Here is a 20601-nt window from a genome sequence, read left to right as displayed (position 1 = left end):
CTTCTTTTTGAAGACCCACTTGCATCCTATAGGGTTAACTCCTACAGGATGCTCTACCAAGGTCCAAACTTGGTTTGTGTACATGGAATCCATTTCAGATTTCATGGCTTCTAGCCACTTCTCAGACTCGGGACCAGTTATGGCCTCTTGGTAGGTCACAGGCTCATCTTGATCCATGAATAATGCATCACCTTGATCAGTTATGAGATATCCATATCTCTCAGGTAGTTGACGTATCCTGCTTGACCTACGCTGGTCTTATTCTACTTGAGCAGGTTGCTCTTCCACAACTTCTTGTGTTTCCTGCTCTAATTCCTCCATAGGTGTATCTATGCTTTGTGATTCTTGAATTTCTTCAAGCTCTACTTTCCTCCCACTGGTTCTTTTGGAAATAAAATCCTATTCTAGGAAAACTCTAGTTCGAGCGACAAACATTTTGCCCTCGGAAGGATTGTAGAAGTAATACCCTCTTGTTTCTTTAGGATACCCCACAAATAAGCATTTGTCAGATTTGGGCTCAAGCTTAGTTGAAATTTGTCGTTTCACATAAACCTCGCAACCCCAAATCTTTATGTAAGACATATGTGGTTTCTTACCACTCCATACCTCATATGGTGTCTTCTCAACCTTTTTGGATGGAACACAGTTAAGTGTGTAAGCTGCTGTCAATAGTGCATGTCCCCAAAAGGAGTTTGGAAGATCGGCGTGACTCATCATGGATCGGACCATGTCTAACAGGGTTCGATTTCTTCTCTCAGATACACCATTCCATTGGGGTGTTCCAGGAGGAGTAAGTTGGGATAGGATCCCACACTCTTTCAGATGGTCATCAAACTCTAGGCTTAAATACTCACCACCTCGATCTGATCGAAGAGTTTTAATATTCTTACCTAGTTGGTTTCGTACTTCATTCTTGAATTCCTTGAACTTTTCAAAGGACTCTGATTTGTGTTTCATTAAATACACATAACCATATGTACTGAAATCATCAGTGAATGTGATGAAGTACTGAAAACCTCCTCTGGATGGCATGTTCAGTGGTCCACATACATCAGTATGTATTAGGCCCAAAAGATCATTTGCTCTTTCACCTTTTCCTGTGAATGGAGACTTTGTCATCTTTCCAATTAAACAAGATCTGCATGTCTCATATGATTCATAATCAAAAGAGTCCAAGAGTCCATTTTTATGGAGTTTGGAAATGCATTTCTCATTTATGTGGCCTAATCGACAATGCCAAAGGTAAGTTGGATTTAACTCGTTAGGTTTCATCCTTTTAGTATTAATGTTATATATAGGCATTTCGAGGTCAAGGACATACAGTCCATTGCTCATTTGTGCAGTAGCATAGAATATATCATTCAAATAAATTGAGCAACAATTGTTCTTTATTATAAATGAAAAACCAAACTTGTCCAAACAAGAAATGGAAATAATATTCCTGCTAATTGCAGGTACATAATAACAGTTCTCTAACTGAATTATTAAACCACTAGGTAAAGTTAATACATAAGTTCCTACGGCTAAAGCAGCAACCTTTGCTCCATTGCCAACTCGTAGGTCAAGTTCACCTTTTTCCAAATCTCTACTTCTTTTTAGCCCCTGCACATTTGTACAAATGTGAGAACCGCATCCAGTATCTAATACCCATGATGCAGAAGTAGATAAATTTATTTCAATAACAAAAATAGCTGAAGTTGAAGTCTCTACTCCATTCTTCGTATCTTCCAGGTACTTTGGGCAGTTTCTCTTCCAGTGTCCGGTCTTACCGCAATGGAAGCAGGTGCCTGCCTTTGCTATGCCTCCACTAGGCTTCAAAGCAGCAACAGTGGGTCTGGGTTTGGCAACTTCCTTGCCTTTCCCTTTATCACCCTGCTTGGTGGGCCTTTTGTTCCGTCTCTTTCCATTTCCGATCATCAGAATGGACTTCCCTTTTGTCTTCAGATTCTGCTCAACTATTCTTAACATGGCTAGCAGTTCAGGAAGAGATTTATCCATATCATTCATATTGAAATTTAGGACAAATTGACTGAATCTATCTGGGAACGATTGCAAGATCAAATCAGTCGCAAGTTCCTTTCCGAGGGGAAAACCCAACCTTTCAAGGTTTTCCACATACCCAATCATCTTGAGCACATGGGGACTTACAGGGGCTCCCTCAGCTAACTTGCTTTGAAAAAGGGCTTTTGAAACTTCAAACCTCTCATGCCTTGCTTGCTCTTGATAGAGCATCTTCAAGTGTTCGATCATATCGAACGCTGCCATGTTCTCATGTTGCTTTTGCAATTCTGAATTCATGGTAGATAGCATGAGACAAGCAGTTTCATTGGCATCATAGATATGCTTCTTATAAGCATCTCTTTCTGCCTTAGGTGCAGAACTAGGAGGTTCCTCTTCAGGAACAGGTTTCTCCAAGACATACAGCTTTTTATCATGTTTGAGGACAATCCTCAGGTTTCGGTGCCAATCCAGGAAATTTGTCCTAGACAATTTTTCCTTGTCAAGGATTGATCGCAAGATGTTGTTAGAGGTGTTTGTTGTCATGGTAATCTACATAAGAATTAATGAAAATATAAGTATCAATAACATATTTAATTAGGCCTTTAATTAAATATGCTCCCACTATTTTACTCAAAACAAATGACCCTCATCATTTGATTCGGAAAATCCCGTTGGAAGATTTTCTAGTGGGTCGAGATCCATATTTCACTTTGTTCTAAGTTCGCGTAGGCGGATTACATAAAACTAGGTTATTTAGGTAGGTAGGAACTCCTTCCAATTGTATCTCATACAACTCTCGAAAATTTCAGTTGGGTGAATAACTCCTTATTCCAATCCATCATATGGATCATTCCCAACTCTTGCTTCTAAACATATATAATCTTATTATAATTAATTTAGTTAAGTTTGACCCATTGTTTTAGAAATTGGATATTACAATTATCCCATCGCACCTTACTAATATAGAACATGCACCTCGCGTAGGCGAAACCTACATTATCCGATACTAGTCTTGATGAGTGCTAAAATTGGAAAGCATAAACTTAATATTTAATTTGAGGGAATTGTAATTGTTATGATCTCACCGACTTATTTATCATATAAATCGTCTCTCACATGCATCAACATATATTCACATGCATCAACATATATACACATGCATCAACATACATAATGAAACAGTTATGGCCCCTAGCGCAATTGTTCTCCCAAGCCAATGAGAGAACCTAAGTTAACCTAATAACGATCTAAGCTTCTCCAAGCAAGATCTTCAAGGTTGTCCTCCTTTGATATTGAATTCTTCTCTAACTTCATAACATTGTCTTCTTCTCTTTCTTCATAACATTACATTGCAGAAGAAACTCGTTTTACATATGATCACACTAAAATTTACGTATTTTTGACTCCGATTTCACATGCATTCTAGTTGTTTTATTGTCATTTTGTTGTGTTATTTCTGTGTTTTCCTTTGTTTACAGGTTTTTACTTTAATCGGAGCCCCGATCGAGAAAAGGAGCGAAAAAGGGCTAAAAACCCTAAAATTCAGCATTTTATGCTTATGGCCTACCCCATGGCGGGCGCCATAGACCAAGCCATGACGTGTCCAAGTCCAACTTCCTCAACCCCCACGTTTCCCAACTTCATCCACTAAGGTGCCCCACTTTGTGCTTGTGGCGGGCGCCATAGCCTTGTGGCGGGCGCCACAAGAAGGAAACGGTTTCCTCTATTTTCAAGTTGAAGGGCATCCAAGTAAATTCCACCTTTTTTATTTGCTTATAAATAGAAACGCGAATTCAGTTTTACGATCATCCAAACTTAGAGCAGAGGCAAACTCAGAAGCAACTTTGTTTCACTTAGGCATATATTCAGTATTTTATAGTGGTAATCGCTTCGCATTGGAGTGTTACCACAATTGTGTCATCAAGTCTGTGATAGAGTCTGTAATCGAGTTTGGAGCACTTTGGAAGGAAGTTAATCCTGCCGCCATTTTCTTTTCCGCATTGCAATTTACTCAGCCCTCCGATTGGAGTAGGTTTTTATTACTCGCTTTTACTTTATTTATTTCGTGCACTCGCTTTTACTTTATTTATTTCCCGCACTCGCTTTACTTTATTTATTTCCCGCACTCGCTTTACTTTATTTATTTCCCGCACTCGCTTTACTTTATTTATTTCCCGCACTCGCTTTACTTTTATTTATTTCCTCGCACTCGCTTTAAATTATTTACTTTCCGCACTCGCACTACTTTTATTTATTTTAATGCACTTTTACTTTACCATGTCTAGCTAAATTTATAAGGCTAGAATGTAAGGATCGTAATTAAACCAGAAATCCGTACGATTGTTCGTAGGAACACTAAAAGGGCTATTTTAACTTTCAACTTAAGTTTTCCCGCACTTCAATTCCGTTGGGTAAGATCGAAAGCCGTCCAACGTCTTTATAAACTTAATTGTTTTTAACTATTTCAAACACAGCGAAAGCGCTTTGTTTAGTTCATTAGGAGTTTTTAACATCAAGAAGAAAAGAGATTTTAAAACTATTTTCGGACGCATTTATAAGTTTAGAGTCTGGTTCGTGAGAACCTCTTTTGGTTAAGAAATCCAAGTAATAATACTTTTCAACTTAGTCAAGATACTATATTTCTTAAAAATAGGTTTACTACTCTAACGCAATCCGCGCCTTTTTATAAGTGACAATAAGAGGGTTTGATTAGGGAGTACAACTCGGTTTTGAATACGCGAAAGCGACAGTTCCTGTTAAATTAGTTCTTTTCAAAGTAGGAAACATTGCCCATAAGTAGTTCTATTAGCAAGTACTTGGATTATCATTTAATTATGTGAATTACATTCGACCCTGTCTTTATTAATTAAATTTATTTTAAAACTTTACTTTTCAATTGCACACTACAAAAACACCTATTTTAATTGCCTTTGATAAACACCATAACAACAGATAACGATAGATTGACACTTGGTCTCTGTGGTTCGATAATCTTTTATATTACTCTGACGCGTTCGTACACTTGTGAACACCGCATCAAGTTTTCTAACGCATCAAGTTTTTGGCGCCGTTGCCGGGGACCAATTTCGTCAAATTTCATTTTCCTGTTGTTATATCGTTTAGACTTAGGTTATTTCCCGCCGGTCTATGCGAAGAACTCGCAGCACCGGAAGTTTAAGTTTAGTAAACCCTCTGGCGGAACCTGAACGTTACGCTCGCGCACGTTTATTCTTTCATAGAATTAAGAGAGCTATGGCCGAAGATCAAAACCAAAGACCTCTTAAGGACTTCTCTCAACCATCTAACGAAGAACCTAGTTCTAGTATAGTAAACCCAATCATCCCAGCCAATAATTTTGAACTTAAACCATCCCTGTTACAACTAGTGCAACAGAGACAATTCACGGGTCTCGCTACTGAGAACCCTAACAAACATTTAAAAATATTTCTTCAATTAGCAGATACTTTTAAAACCAATGGAGCTTCTCCTGAGGCAATACGTTTAAGATTATTCCCTTTTTCCCTCAGAGATAAAGCTCTATCATGGTTAGATTCCCTTCCACCCAATTCCATTACGACTTGGGATAACCTTAGAAGAGTTTTTCTTGCTAGATATTTTCCCCCGAGTAAGACCGTCGTTCTTCGAAACCATATAACTAGATTTACCCAAAACCAAGGGGAATCGCTGTTCGAAGCTTGGGAGAGATATAAAGAGTTGTTACGAGCATGCCCACATCATGGCTTAGAAAATTGGTTAATCATTCAAGCCTTCTATAATGGACTTCATTATAACACAAAGATGACCATCGACGCTGCCCCAGGCGGTGCTCTGATGAACAAACCTTATCCTGAAGCTAGTGCCCTCATCGAAGACATGGCTCAAAACCATCAATCATGGGGAGTCGAACGAGCGACAGTTGAGAAAAAGGAAGCCCAAGGAGGAGTGCATGAACTAAGCTCTATAGACATGATGCAGGCTAAAATGGACGCATTAGCCCTTAAAGTCGAGCATATGTGCATAAACCCGAATACTGAGCTGCAGTTTCGTCGGATTGTGAGATATGTGGAACCCAAGGACACCAACCCGCAGAATGCAGTCTATTGAACGAAACCCACTCCGAGCAAGTGAACTACACCCAAGGGAACCCATACTCGAATACCTACAATCCTGGATGGAGGAATCACCCGAACTTCTCCTATAAAAACAATAACCCTATTCAAAATAATGCACCTCCGAGACCTAGTTATCAAGCCCCTAGATCAAATCAACCTATGCAACCTGTACCACCAAAGCCGAGCCTTGAGAAAATTATGGAAAATTTTATTACCGCTCAAACCCAACAAAACAAGGAGTTCATGAACCAAAACATTCATGTTAACGAATTGATTACTCAGTTAGGAACCAAGGTTGACCAAATAGTTACTCATACCAAGATGCTTGAAACCCAGATCTCTCAGGTAGCTTTAAACCAAACCCCTCAGACTACACCTGGAGGACAATTCCCTGGACAACCTCAACAAAATCCGAGAGGACAAGCCAATGCCATGACCCTACGAAGTGGGAACGCTTATGATGAGCCACCAAACCTAAGATTAAGTGAACCCGAAACTTCTAAGGAATGTACCAAACCCCCGGACGAAGTAAAGGAACCAGAGGAATCTGAAAACCCGGAAGGTCGAGATAAAGGAGAAGAACCTAAAGATAAAATTTACGTACCGCCCCCACCATATAAACCACCTATACCATATCCCCAAAGACTCAAACAAACCCAGATAATAAACAGTATCAAAAATTTATTAAAGTTATAGAAAAACTTCATGTAGAAATCCCTTTCACATAAGCCATCACCCAAATACCTTGTTATGCAAAGTTTCTGAAAGACATCCTTACCAACAAACGTAGACTTGACGATCCGAAGCCTTTGGAATGTAATGCTATTTCCGAGAACAAATTAGCAAAGTAAGATAAAGATCCTGGAAATTTCTCCATTCCTTGCCTTTTGGGTAATCATGTCATCGAAAAAGCTTTTCTAGACTTAGGAGCTAGTGTGAGTTTAATGCCTTTAGCGGTTTGTGAGAGGTTAAACTTAGGAGAATTACAACCCACTAAGATGTCACTTCAGTTAGCCGTAAGATCTGTCAAATATCCGATAGGCATTTTGGAAGATGTTCCTGTTAGGATAGGTCAGTTATTTATCCCTACTGATTTTGTCGTCATGGACATCAAAGAGGACAATGATATACCAATTCTTCTAGGTAGACCATTCTTATCGACTGCAGGAGCCATAATAGATGTCAAGAAAGGAAAGTTGACATTTGAGGTAGGTGACGAGAAAATAGAATTTATACTTTCAAAATTTCTTATGGCACCTGTGATGGGAGACTCGTGTTATGCCTTAGATATCATTGATGAATGTGTTAGAGAATTAGAACAAAAAGAAATTATAAAAACAATCAAGTTACCATCAACCCCCATAAAGGAAGATGATGACTTGAAAGAACCTTACATCGATGATAACCTTTACGAATGTTTATCCCTTACTCCAGATCCTATGCCATGCCCTAAGAAACCAACCTTAGAACTTAAGGAACTACCTAAGAACCTGAGATACGAGTTCCTCGATGAAAATATGAACCGTCCAGTTATAGTTAGTGCTACCTTGAGCCAAGAGGAGACGAACCAACTTTTAGACGTTTTACGAAGATATCCCTCAGCCTTAGGATATAATATCTCTGACCTGAAAGGTATAAGCCCATCCGTATGCATGCATCAGATTTCGCTCAAAGACGATTCAAAACCCTCTAGGGAGCATCAGAGAAGAATAAACCCTATAATGAGTGATGTTGTTAAGAAGGAAGTTCTTAAGTTACTTGAGGCAGGTATAATCTACCAGATCTCGGATAGTAAGTGGGTGAGCCCTGTGCATGTAGTACCTAAAAAGGGAGGCATCACAGTCGTGCAAAATGATAAAGGCGAACATGTAGCAAAACGTTTAGAAGGAGGATGGAGGATGTGTATAGATTATAGAAAATTAAATAAAGCAACTAGGAAGGACCATTTCCCTTTACCATTCATAGACCAGATGTTGGAGCGTCTAGCCAGACACTCTTACTTCTATTATTTAGATGGATACTCTGGATTCTTCCAAATACCTATTCACCCCGAAGATCAAGAAAAAACTACCTTTAAATGCCCCTATGGAACCTTTGCCTACAGACGAATGCCTTTCGGCCTCTGTAACGCCCCAGCTACTTTCCAACGCTGCATGATGTCAATCTTTGTAGATTACCTAGATGGTATCATGGAAGTGTTTATGGACGATTTCTCGGTTTGCGGATTCAATTTTCACAATTGTCTTGCTAACCTTGAGAAAATCCTGGAGAGATGTGTGGAGGTGAACCTCGTGCTAAATTGGGAAAAATGTCATTTCATGGTGACCGAAGGAATAGTTTTAGGACATATAGTTTCCGAAAAAGGTATAGAGGTAGATAAAGCTAAAATAGAAGTTATAGAAAACCTAAAACCCCCAAAAACCATCAGAGAAGTCCGAAGCTTTCTTGGACACGCTGGGTTCTACCGGCGTTTCATTAAGGATTTCTCCAAAATAACTAAACCTTTAACTGGACTTTTAATGAAAGATGCCGAATTCATTTTCGACGAAAAATGTAATGACGGATTTAATCTTTTAAAACAAGCATTAATCTTTGCACCCATTATGAGACCACCCGATTGGTCGGAACCTTTTGAGATAATGTGCGATGCTAGTGATTACGCAGTTGGAGCCGTTCTAGGACAGAGAAAAGATAAAAAATTACATGCCATTTATTATGCCAGTAGAACCCTAGATGCTGCCCAGCTTAATTACGCAACAACCGAAAAAGAATTACTCGCTGTAGTTTTCGCTATAGACAAATTTAGATCTTATCTAGTAGGAGCAAAAATTATTGTTTACACCGATCATTCTGCCATTCGTTGCCTATTAAGTAAAAAAGATGCCAAGCCCAGGTTACTCCGATGGATTCTATTACTACAAGAATTTGATTTAGATATAAGAGATAAAAAAGGCACTGAAAATGTAGTAGCCGATCACCTTTCTAGGCTAGAACATCTAAAACCTGAACTAGTACCTATGAATGATGATTTCGCATATGATAGACTAATAGCTAAAGTAGAAACCATTGAAGATAATAATCTAGATCCTTATGAGCACCCTCAAAATTCCTTATCAATTAGTAACGTACCCTGGTATGCAGATTTCGTTAATTACCTAGCTGCTGATATAGTACCCCCTGATCTTGACTACCACCGTAAGAAGAAATTCTTCCACGATGTGAGAAACTTCTATTGGGACGAACCGCTCCTTTTCAAAAGGGGTAAAGATGGCATTTTTCGCCGTTGCGTTCCAGAAGAAGAGGTAAATAATATTATCGAGCATTGTCATTCTGCAGCCTATGGTGGACATGCGAGCACCTCAAAGACATACGCCAAGATTCTTCAAGCTGGCCTATTCTGGCCTACCATGTGGCGTGATGTCTATGCTTACATTGTCAAGTGTGATAGATGCCAACACAGTGGAAACATTTCAAGACGTGATGAAATGCCTCTAAGAAACATTCAGGAAGTAGAACTCTTTGACGTATGGGGTATAGATTTCATGGGACCCTTTCCACCATCTTTAGGAAATAGGTATATCTTAGTAGCTGTAGACTATGTGTCTAAGTGGATTGAAGCTATAGCTGCACCCACAAACGACACTAGGGTAGTAATCAAACTATTTAAAAACTATATATTCCCTAGATTTGGAACACCACGTTTAGTCATAAGCGATGGAGGATCACACTTTATATCGAGAATATTTGACAAACTTTTAAGAAAATATGGAGTTAGGCATATAGTAGCAACACCGTACCACCCACAAACTAGTGGCCAAGTAGAAGTATCTAATAGGGAGATAAAACAAATCCTAGAGAAAATTGTTTCTATTTCTAGGAGAGACTGGTCTCAGAAGCTTCAAGAAGCGTTATGGGCCTATAGAACCGCTTTCAAAACCCCTATAGGAACTACCCCTTACCAACTAGTTTATGGAAAATCATGTCACTTACCATTCGAATTAGAGCATAAGGCCTATTGGGCCATTAAAACTTTGAACTTAGACTACCTAGCTGCTGGAGAAAAGCGTACCCTAGACATTCATAAATTAGAAGAACTTAGGCAATCTGCCTACGAGAATGCAAAAATATATAAAGAGAGGACAAAAGCCTATCATGACAAAAGAATAGTAAAGAAAAACTTCAATGTAGGAGATTTTGTTCTCCTTTTCAACACTAGGTTACGACTCTTCCCTGAAAAGCTACGTTCAAGATGGACTGGTCCCTTCGAAGTATCCAAGATTCTGAGATCCGGAGCCGTAGAAATCAAGAACGATACATGTAGTCCATTCATTGTAAATGGACAAAGACTAAAGCTCTATGAAGGAGGAGACATTCCAGCATACTACTCGAGCCACACCCTGATTGATCCACCGATTCATACTACTACAGGTGTATAAATTCTAACCGTCAAGCTAATGACGTTAAACAAGCGCTGAGTGGGAGGTAACCCATGGTTTTTCTTTTCATTTTACTTTTTTCGCATTTATTTACATTTATTTTTATTTTTTATTTTATTTTATCTTATTTTGGATTGAGACTAAAGTTTGAATGGTTTGTATTTTTCAGGATCACTTTCCTAACTTTTACAGGATGCAGGGTTTTGATGACATGCATGTTGCCTATAGAGACAATGCTCAGAGGGAGCGCTACATTGCTTTATACCAGCGCCCTATGGCACCCACACGTTACCCTGATCAGCATTGTATGGAGGCACTGGGTATCGAGCCTAGTATCCGATTCCTTAGCCACCAGCTCCACTGGGACGAATTTGCTGATGACTTGAGTAACACAAATAGGAACCTGACTTTGGAGTTCCTGAGTTCATTCAACTACGACCCATATTCTGGACCAGATGGGTATGCTGCTTTCAGGCTCTTTGGAGTTGAGTACTCCTTCAGCCAGAAAGGGTTCGACGACTTATTAGGTTTCCAGACTACTCCTGATGCTATCCCGGAGACACCCTTGGGATATTTCCTGGGTAAGGAAGTGGAGAAGTTTTGGAGTGATATATCAGGTGGCGGAAGCCAGGATCCATCTACACAGTTATCTTATGTCATACATAACCCAGCCTTCAGATATTTTCAGATGATATTAGCACATTCCTTCTTGGGAAGACAGGATGCAGAGACACTACTAAGTGAAGAGGAGATCTTCCTATTATTTTGCGCATCCCATTCTCGCCCAGTAGCATGTGGGAACTTTTTATTGAATAATCTCAGCGGTATCTCTAGATCCACCGAAGGAGTCATCTATGTTGGTGGAATCATCACACAGATTGAAGTCGCTTTAGGTCTGTCTCGCAAGCTGTTGCATCTTCGGACCTACTGTGGATATACTACCATGGACATCGATTTCTGTTTGACCAGAGGATTGATGAGGAGAGCCTCTTTCCACCCATGTCAGTTCCGACTGCTAGTCGACAACGAGGCCATCCATTACTTCACATTGCCAGACCCTATGATGACCAGTGTGCATGATCCAGCGAATTGGAGTTATGCTCTAGAGGGCCAGGGAGAGACCGTTGAGGAGCCGAGATCGCCCCCAGTTGCTGAATACACACCTGCACCACCATCTCCTAGAATCACTGTTCTCTCTAATAATCATTCATTGCAAACACCCGACATACGCACCCAGATTGCTGAGTGCCGTAGAGAGATTGCAGAGCTTAGACAGGAAATGACGGACCTAACTTTACAGATAGGAGTGTCTGATCTCACCCACGCTACTGAAGCCGATTGTCTATATCAGGAGATCGCAGAGCTCAGACAGGAGATAGCCGTGCTCCGTGGATCCACTCAGGCAGACGACACCCCTAATACCTGATTTCACCATTTCATTTCACTTTATTTCTCTTTTATATATTTATCGTATTTGCATTACTCATTTTACATTATCGCATTTGGATATTATATAAACTACTACTATACATTAGTATTCCTATTTTTATCTATATATGTTTTATATTTTATTTGCATTTTAATTTTTCAGTTATTTATTTATTTATATTTAATTTCTGTTTTTGTTTTTATTTCAGTTTCACTTTTTATTTTTCGTTTTTACTTTTATAAAATTATACAAGTCAAAGAAACTACGAGAATCACAAGACAAATGCTATCCAGACCCCTCAAAGCCAAAAGACAAGCGAAGCCCAAACCAAAGGACCAAAATCTGGCCCAGCCAGATTTTGCCTTGTGGCGCCCGCCACAACGTCTGTAAATGGTCGGGGCAGACCACTTTTCTTCACCATTTTTACAACTTACAACCTCCAAAACCCATTTTTTCACCCTGGAAAAAAGCCCTTGAACCCACAAAAAGCTCATACTTTCCTAACCATCATACCACACAAATCATTAATCGACTTCCCATTTTCGATTTCATCCGCCGGATTTTGTAAAAATCCAACCTTTTCACCAACCACTTCATCTTCTTCATCCACATTTCAAGAGCATTCAAATGGAGTTCAACGGATTCATTCTTCGAGAAGGGAAACCAGGGGAGAGACAGAAAAATCATTGAACGGTTGCAAAATCGGGAAATTCTCCCGACAAGGTATGTTGACGAAAATTGTCTATATACTTTAGGTATCTACCATAGCATTTTCCATTTATTAAACATCTTAGGTTTGCATAATTTCTTTATCAACAAAGAACCCACCTATGAGCGGCTGACAATCGAATTTTTAAGTTCCTTAATTTATATTGTCAACCCTAACACTGCTAGCACAGTCGGTACTGTCCAATTTAGAATGTTTGTTGTTGAATACCAATTCAGTACCGATGAACTAGCCAGTCTGTTAGGGATCCCTCATGGGGAAGGTGATATTTGTGAGGCCCCTTTGGATTCTAAATGGTCTGTTGAGGTATTTTCCTTCTGGGAGCATTTATCAAACACTTCCATTAACTCTTTTGAAGGAGTTCTTGCCTCAACTATCCATAACCCGGCCATCAGAGTTTTTAGATATCTGTTGGCATGCACTATTTTTGGCCGGGAGAATCCAAATAAGGTTAATGCTAGAGAGCTTCTCTATTTGCAAGGAAGCCTCACAAATAAGAAAATTAATTCGGTTCCGTTTATGCTCGCCCATATGGTTTTAACTCTGAATAAGGCGGGATCGATTTCTTTTGGTGGATTGATTACGTCTATTGCTCGGGCACTTAACCTGAACAATGAGATGGCTACCCTAGACCCCTTACCTCCTCGCACAATTAACTTAAAATTTCTGAGAGACATGAAATTGTGTCGCTCAAGGAGAGAAGGAGGTTATACACTTATGATCCATGGTGTAGCCATCCCATCTGTTATTCTACCTTGCACTAGACGTACAGATATACGTAATGAGAGGAATTGGACCTACGATTTAGATGCTCCACCTGTTTTGGGTCCTCTTCCCCCTAACATTCCTGATGAGGCGGGACCAGACACCGATGATGAATATGATCGGAGAGAGAGATCTCCCGTACCACATGTGTCCCCCCATCATCCTTCACCACCACACACCGCACCATCTTCTTCTTCTACAGGTACCACTCCTGGCTTCTATATTACAGAGGAGATGTGGTGTGACCACCTGGCTAGAGAGTAAAGGCGTGACGACCTACTCTCTGCCCTCCAGCAACAAATGACGGATAATATGAACTTCATGCAACAATCACAGCGGAGGACAGACAGGTCTTACGACACTGTTCTACAGTCTCTGCAAGTGATCACAGACTCACAAGCCCGTCAGCAACAATACCACCAGAGACACATGGCACTAATTGAAGCCACCCAAGGTTCCATTATCGGTAACCTTCGAGAGGTGAGGACCGCTCAGGATGCCCTGCAGGCGAGGATGGATCAGAGAGATCGTCGTCGTACCCGATCCCGTCGTCCACCTCAGGATGGCGAGGGCACTAGTGGTCAGCATTAGGTTTCCAGGTAACTCTTCCTTATCTTATTTCGAAACATTGGGGACAATGTTCGATTTAAGTGTGGGAGGAGACTCTATCATCTTTTCTTTATTGTTTTTCTCGCTTTTCCTTTATCGTTTTTCTTTGTTGTTTTTAGATAATTTACTTCCTTTTAGTTGTTTATTTTGCTTTTTAGTATAATGCATGAGTCGGACGAGTCACCAAATATAGTAGATCCTTAGTACAATCCTACCTCCCCATACCTTTAGCCCCACCAAATTTTTTTTGCAAAAGAAAATAGTGTTATTTCGTAAGTTTTCAGGTTTTAAGGACATGTTTTGAGTAAGGATGCGGTGACTTGGGAGAACTTTGCGAAACATCGGTATCTGTTTTAGCACCATAAGCTTCGTAAATATAGGAATCATTCCCGAAACCCCATATACCATGGCCTTAATCATCATTTCCATATAAGTCCTTAGTAGTTTATCTCAGCAGTCAGCTCCGGCCTACGCATCCTCTACGTAGGGGACCGATGCAAATAAGTGAATGATCCAGAAAAACAAAAAAATAAAAGAAAGCAAAAAGGCAACTCCTGTATAGGTGACCCTCACAAAGTCATTTAAACCAAAGAATTGTAAAAAATTGCTACAAAAAGAAAAAGAAAAAAGAAAAAGAAAAAGAAAAGCAGTACTCACTGTTAGTTGGTTCAGAGGTATCTGGCACTGAACTCGGTAGGGCGGATTACGATCCGATCCCCCACAACTACAGTTGGGTCCAATAAAAGGGTTTACACATGTTTATGTTCCAGAAACCCCAAGCTCTGATCATAATCACTAACAGGCCACTCTACTATGAAGCATGTACGGATAACGGGCTTAATGTGATTGCGCCTGAATGAAAAGGACACAAAAAGAGATGAAGAGGCAGGCCTAGGTATTATGGGATAATATGGGTTGGTTAATATAGAAATGAAGTTTATGTCCGTATTTGAGGATTAGTTTCATCATGATACCCTTAGTTCACTCAGTTAGTACCTATCACTGCGTCCCGACTTGTAACTTAGAATTTTTACCTGAAGCACTCGTTTTCACAAATTTTCTTTTATGAGCTTTTCAATGTTTTGCTTGAGGACAAGCAAAGGTTTAAGTGTGGGAGAGTTTGATCACACTAAAATTTACGTATTTTTGACTCCGATTTCACATGCATTCTAGTTGTTTTATTGTCATTTTGTTGTGTTATTTCTGTGTTTTCCTTTGTTTACAGGTTTTTACTTTAATCGGAGCCCCGATCGAGAAAAGGAGCGAAAAAGGGCTAAAAACCCTAAAATTCAGCATTTTGTGCTTATGGCCTACCCCATGGCGGGTGCCACAGACCAAGCCATGACATGTCCAAGTTCAACTTCCTCAACCCCCACGTTTCCCTACTTCATCCACTAAGGCGCCCCACTTTGTGCTTGTGGCGGGCGCCATAGCCTTGTGGCGGGCGCCACAAGAAGGAAACGGTTTCCTCTATTTTCAAGTTGAAGGGCATCCAAGTAAATTCCACCTTTTTTATTTGCTTATAAATAGAAACACGAATTCAGTTTTACAATCATCCAAACTTAGAGCATAGGCAAACTCAGAAGCAACTTTGTTTCACTTAGGCATATATTCAGTATTTTATAATGGTAATCGCTTCGCATTGGAGTGTTACCACAATTGTGTCATCAAGTCTGTGATAGAGTCTGTAATCGAGTTTGGAGCACTTTGGAAGGAAGTTAATCCTGCCGCCATTTTCTTTTCCGCATTGCAATTTACTCAGCCCTCCGATTGGAGCAGGTTTTTATTACTCGCTTTTACTTTATTTATTTCCCGCACTCGCTTTTACTTTATTTATTTCCCGCACTGGCTTTACTTTATTTATTTCCCGCACTCGCTTTTACTTTATTTATTTCCCGCACTCGCTTTACTTTATTTATTCCCGCACTCGCTTTACTTTATTTATTTCCCGCACTCGCTTTACTTTATTTATTTCCCGCACTCGCTTTACTTTTATTTATTTCCTCGCACTCGCTTTAAATTATTTACTTTCCGCACTCGCACTACTTTTATTTATTTTAATGCACTTTTACTTTACCATGTCTAGCTAAATTTATAAGGCTAGAATGTAAGGATCGTAATTAAACCAGTAATCCGTACGATTGTTCGTAGGAACACTTAAAGGGCTATTTTAACTTTCAACTTAAGTTTTCCCGCACTTCAATTCCGTTGGGTAAGATCGAAATCCGTCCAACGTCTTTATAAACTTAATTGTTTTTAACTATTTCAAAAACAGCGAAAGCGCTTTGTTTAGTTCATTAGGAGTTTTTAACATCAAGAAGAAAAGAGATTTTAAAACTATTTTCGGACGCGTTTATAAGTTTAGAGTCTGGTTCATGAGAACCTCTTTTGGTTAAGAAATCCAGGTTATAATACTTTTCAACTTAGTCAAGATACTATATTTCTTAAAAATAGGTTTACTACTCTAACGCAATCCGTGCCTTTTTATAAGTGACAATAAGAGGATTTGATTAGGGAGTACAACTCGGTTCTGAATACGCGAAAGCGACAGTTCCTGTTAAATTAGTTCTTTTCAAAGTAGGAAACATTGCCCATAAGTAGTTCTATTAGCAAGTACTTGGATTATCATTTAATTATGTGAATTACATTCGACCCTGTCTTTATTAATTAAATTTATTTTAAAACTTTACTTTTCAATTGCACACTACAAAAACACCTATTTTAATTGCCTTTGATAAGCACCATAACAACAGATAACGATAGATTGACACTTGGTCTCTGTGGTTCGATAATCTTTTATATTACTCTGACGCGTTCGTACACTTGCGAACACCGCATCAAGTTTTCCAACGCATCAACATACGAGGGATTGAGATGAGAAAAGAAGTTACATTAAGAGATTAAAAGGAGAGGCATGACACGGAGGTCGTATTTAAAAAAACCCAAAGCAAAATGAAGGAAGACTAAGGCCATAACTGATCACCATAAGGCAATAATGATAAACACATTATTATTATTAATTTTAATTCCTTTAATTTATTAAAACCAAATTAAATTTCGGCGACCGATCATACTACGCAGAGTTGGCCGGGGGTTCCGCTGCCCGGTCATTGTTTTGAAATGGACATTGTTTTGCATCAACACAACTCTTGCGCAGTCACAAAACTGAAAACCCCGAGAATTCTGACTCTGTGAATGTGACGACCATCACAAGAATGTTACGACCATCACAAGCTTGTTACGACCGTCACATGCCCATGACGACCGTCACAGGGCCAAAAACAGAAACGCACGTGACGACCGTCACGTCCAGCTTGTTACGATCGTCACAAGCTCGTGACGAACGTCACGCGGCCAAAATAACAAAATTTTGAAACAGTGAACAGACGTGTTCCAAAAAGCCTTAAATTCACAACTCTTTGACGGCACAACCCTTGCGCCGTCACCAACCCTAATGCGCCAATTTCAGACCGTCAAACACACCTCGATTGTTGATTCAGTATGATTGATCAACAGGTCATTGCTTCACCATACTAATGTCGGATTCCGAAGCTAATGACCATTGATCGCTCAAAGGAAAACAACCACTTAGTGTTTGAATGAACGAAACAGAAACAGTATATCACATATACCGTACTTTGCATTAGGATTACTTATATCATATATAAGTTGATCGGTCTCAATTGCGTAACCTATTGGACGATCGATGTATCGCTGCTTCACCATACTAATGTCGGTACCAAAGCATACTCAACATCAATCATCCAACTCGTACACTCATGATGCCAAATTTATTTACTCGTTTAATTAATTGATTCATTCTGTCTTTTAATCATATTAATACAGAAAATAAACAGCTATCTGAGTCATGGTTTCGTAAGTGGCTCTGATACCACTGAAGGAGAATTGCGATCCAAAACGCAGCGGAAATTAAAATTTTCTCCTTTAGAGATCCTTACGAATGGTCATGATCAGTGATAGAATATTTACCTCTTGTGACGATTGAAACCTTTGGTTCAGATCTCTTGTGATGATCAAAACCTTTGATGCAGATCCACGGAGCGATCACGAACGTTGAACGATGACAACATCTCTACTCAGTCCACACGAACGGATTCCTTCAGTCTCAGTGCTAGCTGGTACGAATGAAGGCTTTGAGTGAGAGAGAGAGAGAGAGAGAAAACGAAAATAATGCAACCGTAATTAATGCTTCTGCACAAGGGTTCTATTTATAGAACCACTTGTGTGGGCTTCAAGCTAAAAAGCCCACTTAAGTGTATTTTGGCCCATATCTTATAATATGACCAAAATCACTTAAGCCCATGGTACCTTATCATATTTCGTCTCCCACTTAAGTGCACCGTACCTTACGGTGTTCCTTAGTTACTCTATTTCTCATCAATCCGTCCTTTGTGTGTGACCCTGTAGGTTTTCGCGACGTTGGCAATTATATTAAATCACGCATTTAACATAATAAACAGTGAGCGGTATCTAGCAACACATCACTGCTACCCAAGTCACGAAAATGTCATGTGATCTGACAAAACCTCCTGTGATAATAATTATGTGTATAATTACTCTTTTGCCCTTATGTCTATATTGAACACAAGGCATAAACCGTGTCATCCTTGTCCAGTTCAATATTGGGCCCATAGACATTTATCCTGTTATGCAGGATGGGCAAATTCCATCTAGGTCACTCATGTCCCTCAGCATGCTTCGTGGAGTACCCATCAACTGTCTTTATGGTTATCCAGTTACGAATAACGTTTGATCAGCAATAAAGCACTCGACTCTACATCTAGGGTCCATAGTGGTTTCAGGTCGAAGAGTGGTATACACCATTATCACCATGAGAATACCTTATGACACTTTGCATAACTTTCTATATAGTATTCTCATAGCTGGTCAATCCGGTATAAATATTACTCTTAATATTCATACCTATGTTTAAGACTTGATAACTCCTTATCCATGATCCATGATATGTGATCATCAGTCTATATACATAATAGTCTTAATGCTTTAATGTCATCCCACTTCACAATAAAGCTCGACTACGGATACTTTAAGAATAGTGTCCTTATGTTTAATGTGATCTCATGATTAAGTCATACTTGATACATTAAACAGACTAGCTATTCTAGGGACTTTATTAAACAAACGTAATAAAGAAAAAGCCTTTTATTATTAATAAATAATTCGATACAAGTACCAAAAGTATTGGCCTCTAGGGCTTACACCAACAGTATGCTCGCTAGGACATCGCATCCTATGCCTACGTATCTTCTCTATCCAGAGAAGAATCAGAACACTCGTAGTTCGGCTAACGCACGCCTAAACAAAACACCGAAAAGAGACGCTGAGACGTCAAAAGAAACACTCAACAGGAAATAGAATGCCAATCCATGGACTTATATCCGACTCCAAACAAACAAGGAAATAGAATGCCAATACATGGACTTATATCCGACTCCAAACAAACAACACACACCAAAAGGAAACAGAATGCCAATACATGGACTTATATCTGACTCCAAACAAACACCAAAAACAAGGAAACAGAATGCCAATACATGGACTTACATCCGACTCCAAACAATAGCACACGCTAACCAGCAAACACCAAAGCAAAAGGTTATCAGATTAACAAGCTAACAGGGAGTCTGGAACTCGAGCCTAAAAGTTGTCACAAAAACACAAAAAGACGCTGAGACGTCAAAAGAAACAAAAGGTTTGAACACACACAAAAAGTAAAAGGGTGCCTGGAGAGATCTCACTCGATCTCCTGCCTACGTATCTCATCTGGTATGAGAATCAGGACGACGTAGTTCCCCTTAACAGGGGAGAAACTCTCTCCTAACCAGAGACCAGGGAATAACAAACTAAATAGGGAGCCTGACTCGAGCCTAATAGTGGGCATGCAAACAAATCCCTAAGTTGAGATCTCTAATCAGAACCTAACTCACACAGGAAGCAAGTCAGTTCAAACAGCAAATAACCACCAATCACAAATGATCAAGCATCACACGCTATATACAAACAAGAGGCTCAGACAAATGGTTGGGCTTTAGTCAAGAGGGGTCATATCAACCTCGACAAACAAGCCAAAACTGTAGGGGTATGCTGAAGCTCTTAACCACTAACATTGAGAGTTAGGGTGAAGCTGATGAAATGTGGTAATGAGGATGACACCTCATGCTCTTAACCCTGGCCTGGGTGAGCTCAAATCAAAGAAAGCGTGGGGATCCAGAAAGAGGGACCCTATTCCACTTGACTGACTCTATACAGAGATCTTAGGTTATGTTCAAGAGCATCATCACGTAGTGTGAGCATAAAGAATTACTCACTAAATAACAGGGGACTAGCTACTAGTCCCTTCTATCTGTCAATTGCCTCTTCACTTAGGAGGACTTAACAAGTAACATGCCTCACTTGGAGGTCTTTATCACAAATGTAAATAAACACAAACATTGCCTCTTAAGGAGGACTTCAGCCAAATGCCTGCCAAAAAAGTGACAG

The 20601-nt window shown here is 39.7% G+C and overlaps 1 protein-coding gene and 1 non-coding gene across 2 annotated transcripts in view; both read right to left on the bottom strand.

The window, feature by feature from the left end:
- Positions 1–20601, bottom strand: part of LOC127122395 (uncharacterized) — a 153590-nt gene that overhangs the window by 115562 nt on the left and 17427 nt on the right. The window lies entirely within an intron of this gene.
- Positions 5638–5744, bottom strand: LOC127124070 (small nucleolar RNA R71). Its single transcript, XR_007803710.1, has one exon. It is a non-coding gene; the product is annotated as a small nucleolar RNA R71 (small nucleolar RNA).

This window comes from Lathyrus oleraceus, chromosome 2 (assembly GCF_024323335.1).
Source record: "Lathyrus oleraceus cultivar Zhongwan6 chromosome 2, CAAS_Psat_ZW6_1.0, whole genome shotgun sequence".
Taxonomy (NCBI): domain Eukaryota; kingdom Viridiplantae; phylum Streptophyta; class Magnoliopsida; order Fabales; family Fabaceae; genus Lathyrus; species Lathyrus oleraceus.
Note: the sequence above shows the minus strand (reverse complement) of the source record. Positions and strands in the feature narration are given on the sequence as shown.